Genomic DNA, 4,638 nt, shown 5'->3' with positions numbered 1-4,638 from the left:
ACTCCCTCTGTCCTCCCACCTCACTCCCTCTGTCCTCCCACCTCACTCCCTCTGTCCTCCCACCTCACTCCCTCTGTCCTCCCACCTCACTCCCTTTGTCCTCCCACCTCACTCCCTCTGTCCTCCCACCTCACTCCCTTTGTCCTCCCACCTCACTCCCTTTGTCCCAGCGTGTGAGCTGCCTTGAACATGTGGCAGTCCTCTCTCTCCTTCATGGTCAGGCTGTGTCAGGCAACCTTATCTGGAGGAGACCACCCATAAATTCCCATAAATTCTCCCATAAAGCACATCCTCCTGCTGCTCTTGCTGAGAATCCTGCTCCCAATATATATTTTACATCTGACTTTTTAAAAAAGTCATATTTATTTAAATTTTATGTGTGTGAATTTTTTTCTGCATGCATGTATACATACCATGTGCATGATAGATACCTCAGAAGGCCAGGAGAAGGTGTTATTGCCCTTGGAAGTGGAGAGATAGATATTTGTGAGCCACCATGTGTGTTCTGGGAACTGAACTCTGGTCCTCTGTAAGTACAACCCTGCCTCACCGCTGAGCCATATAGTTCCTGCCCCTCATCTGACATCCTTCCTGCCACTCAGAGCCTGGTAGGCTAAAGAGAAAGTTAGCAATGAGATTGGTCCCAGGTACACACCAAGCACACCATCCAAGAGGTGTGGCAGAGGTGTGTGCATTGTCACCTTAAACAGTGATGTTTGCTCGAAGGCGTGTAGCCAGAATTATTTTTCTCCTTGAAGTTTATGTATGCATATGGGAAGCTCGAAGTTCACTTTCAGGGGACCCCTAGGCTCCCCACCATCCACAGGTTATCTTGAGGAGAGAGACTTCAGCACCGCCCTCCACTGGAGCCCCTAGCCTGCTTCTTGGAGTGGACACAGTTGGCAGCCTGAGGGCATTGTTTGCTCAGTCCTTCACTGCTAAGCAGATCACGAGGATTTCTTTGTTCTGATTTAATCATAGGCTTGAAAGGGCGCACGAGGATTAAATGACCGCCTGAGTGCTGCCCTCTGTCCAGGCTGGGGAAGTCGAGTCTGAGGGGCTCACTGTTTACATACGAGGCACGGGATACAGCCTGATTGGGAAGTCTAGTGTCTCATGGCCACAGAAGAATTCAAGGCACTATGTGAGAGCAATTTTATTGATGGAGACTATGTTAAAACATATTCAAATGCTAAGCAGAACATACTATGAGAGGAAATGGAAGACTGGGGTGAAAGGCAGTCAGGGAGATGGAGAGGGAGCTGTAAGGGAGGACGCACCAAAGCTAAAAACACAGAAAGACGTCACACTTTTGTATACCAATTTCCAAAAGTAAAGGAAGGGCAGAGGGATGAAGGTTCAGTGGGAAAATGCTAACTGCCAAGCCCGAGGGCCTGGGTCTGCACGCACCTGCACGCATGTGGAATTCCTGTGCTCCAGTGGAGAGCTGGGAGGTACAAGAGGGTCCTGGGAAGCTAATGTGCTAATTTGCCTGAACACAGCAGCAAACCTGTGAGCAGAAGGTGAGGACTGACCCTAAGGCTGCCCTCTGACCTGCCCCTATGCACTGTGGTCTGTCTGGGCCTGCAATCACACCACACTCACACAAGCACACACACAAATTAAGAAAAAAAATTAAAAATCTGCAAAGACCTCACAGACAGCTGTGCTTGGCACTCTTTCTTTCCCCATGAATCCCACGCGAGGCACTGTGCTTTCGGAATGCCCAGAGAATCCAGTGTGCATTCATTGAACTGTACGAAATCGCCATCCGGGGCTGGAGAGATGGCTCAGCGGTTAAGAGCACTGGCTGCTCTTCCAGAGGTCCTGAGTTCAAATCCAACAACCACATGGTGGCTCACAACCATCCGTAATGGGATATGATGCCCTCTTCTGGTGTGCCTGAAGATAGCTACAGTGCACTCACATAAATAAAATAAATAAATCTTTTTTTTTTTCCTTTCTTTTCTTTTCTTTTCTTTTTTTTAAAGAGGGACTCACCATCTGTGTGGGCCTAACTGGTCAGCATCGTGCCGTTCCATCTATGGGAACTGTATTTCCTCTTAGGGGGTCTTGCTGAGTCTCAGAACAGGATGGTCCCCTGGGAATACTAGGCCCCCTTGCTTTTTGGAGTGGGGTTCGATGACAGCCCAGAGCACTTAGCTCCATCTCTCTTTGACCAGGGCTTACAAAACGACCACTGTGCCTGGGCTAGAAGCAAGTGGCTCTACTCTGGCCAGTGCCCCAGACTCAGTCTGTCTGACTGGAGGTTGCACATTCTACTAACTCACCTCCTGTGGCTGGTTGGCTCAAGTGCATAAATAACAAAAGATAGAGGCCACACTCGCTTGCTTCCATCGGCTGTGCTCTCCCAGCCACCCAATGATCCCCTCATTCCTAACACAAATACATGATGTGACCTGACAAGGATGTTCTGGACAGTACAAGGAAAGTCACACATTCGACCCCAGTGACCGAAGCTTTCTTTGCTCAAAATATGATGGGTCACGGCCCTTTTCCAAGCCTACAACAGACATCAAAGGCTTGGATTTTTATGTCAACAGTAGAAAAAAAAAGATATGCTTACCTACATTTAGCATAAATCCTTCTTTTTAAAAAAGCACTTTCAACATTTTCATCTGAAGGCTTTTACTGAAGAAAGGATCCAGGAAAGCTTTGGAGGGAAAGGGGTGGATAGAGAGAAGGCAGGCAGGCATGGATGAGAGAGAGAGAGAGAGAGAGAGAGAGAGAGAGAGAGAGAGAGAGAGAGAGAGAGAGAAGGCAGGCAAGCATGGACGAGAGAGAGAAGGCAGGCAAGCATGGACGAGAGACACCACATGCCCAGAAAAAAAATTTTTTTTTTAAGTTTCCTGAAAAAGGAAAAAAAATGTTATGTAATTCCTCTTAAAAAGATCTATAGTAAAACTCACCTGTGCAGTATGTGAGCAATGCAAGAGGCTTTCAGAAAGCCAGGCTCTGCCCCTCTCACTGATGCTAGCTCGTCAGGACTGTGCGTAAGTCTCAGCAGGCTGGGCACTTTCAGCTTGAGACCAGTAAGCCCTTGCTGCCTCAAGTCTACAATCCTGGGCTTTTACGAATCCAAATGTTTAATCTTGTGTGGAAAGTTAAATACTGGCTGGCAGCCAGGAATTAACCTTGATGCCTTGACAGGGCGGGGCACAGAGTTGCCTGTGTGACACCTGGCTGTGGGTGAAGTGGCTCAAGTTCCCTCAGTGTGACAGTCATGCGAACTTTTCCTGGGGAGATGCTGGTGGACACCTGCTCACCCCAGATCGGGCATCAGTGACGGACAAAAGTAAGGATTCTGTCCACGTCCATCTTGGTGAACCGATGAGTGTATTAGAGCCACTTACAGGACTGTGGATGAGAGATTCTTACAGAAAAGTATTGGTATCCCCCCATGGCTGCACAGTTAAAGAGTCTCCACCCACGATTGGATGAAGAATTCCCCATGGCTGCATGGATGGAACCTCTGCCTCTTCAGCCAACGGTCCACACTGTATATAGTCAGCACCTCCTGATCTGGATTGCATACTGCCGGGACGGGAGGGTACAGAACAGAGTAAGTGAATAGAATCTCAAACCAAGTCCAGTGAGCCTCCCCGACACCTCGGAGGGAAGGTCTGTGGGCTCCAGCAGCCATCTTGTTGAGGGTCAACGACTATTCCGATTAAGATGGAAGCCGTGCTTGGAGCATTCCACAACAGAGACCCAGGATGCCCTCCTGCACCAGCTAGCAACAAAGGCCATCCCTCACAGATGCGCTCTCGGGCCGATCTCATCCAGGCAATTCTTTCATCGAGCTGTTTCCCCAGGTAATTCTAGGTTGTGTCTAATTGACAGTCAAATTTGGCAGGGGTCCTCAGAGCACGGGGACTTCCCGAGACCTATCATATGTGAGCATCGCCATGTGACAGGTCCTTCTCCGGGGGTTTATTATATTAACTTCCCATTACCATCACTACAACTAGACACACAATATATTAATGTGATGGCTGAGGGATCCAGTCACAGGGAGGTGGGATGAGCTAGGCCAAATGTGTGCTTAGATTTGAGTCTAATTTGAAAAGGGCTGACCAAAATCACTTAAGGGCTATGTAGCTGTTCGTGACTGTGTGGCACACGCTGTGGCTAGGTAAAATAAAATAAAAAGGTTAACTTCGTTTTACAGGTGGATTTTTAATGGTTCTCCAAAGGACATGGTTAGAAGCCTGCTGGGTGTTAGAGGAAGGTACAATTACATATCTACTAGGTGTATCTCTGTGATTCTGCACCAACTTTCCAGGATACCCTTTGTTCCCTGCATAAGAGGAGGCAAAAGCCAACCACAGAGAGACAACCGGTTTCACGGTAGAGCAATGCGCACCTCCACAGCAATGGAAGCCAGATATTCAAAGGAGCGTTCACTGGGTGGTAGCGCCACCTGTTGGTGGAAAGAGTAACAGACGCCTTCCTTCTAAATCAGCTTCGAAGGTCAGTGAGGTGTCAAGTCTGGTAGTTGATGTCAGTTCTGGAATGAGGTCTGCCATGGAGGTGGAGGGGCGTTGGATGCTGACAACCCATGTAAGCAAGTTACCCAGCACCCCGACCTTTGTCTTCTTTAGCTGTAAGATGAAG

General features: G+C 48.5%; 1 protein-coding gene across 1 annotated transcript in view; it reads right to left on the bottom strand.

Annotated features, from left to right (window-relative positions):
• Kcne2 (potassium voltage-gated channel subfamily E regulatory subunit 2) overlaps positions 1-3,083 on the bottom strand; it is a 6,707-nt gene extending 3,624 nt beyond the window's left edge. The window contains exon 1 of the mRNA XM_021209971.1: positions 2,931-3,083. The gene's annotated coding sequence lies outside the window, so the exon portion shown is untranslated. The remainder of the gene's footprint in view (positions 1-2,930) is intronic.
• Positions 3,084-4,638: the final 1,555 nt, after the last annotated feature.

The sequence above is a fragment of the Mus pahari genome, chromosome 12, assembly GCF_900095145.1.
Source record: "Mus pahari chromosome 12, PAHARI_EIJ_v1.1, whole genome shotgun sequence".
Lineage (NCBI taxonomy): Eukaryota > Metazoa > Chordata > Mammalia > Rodentia > Muridae > Mus > Mus pahari.
Note: the sequence above shows the minus strand (reverse complement) of the source record. Positions and strands in the feature narration are given on the sequence as shown.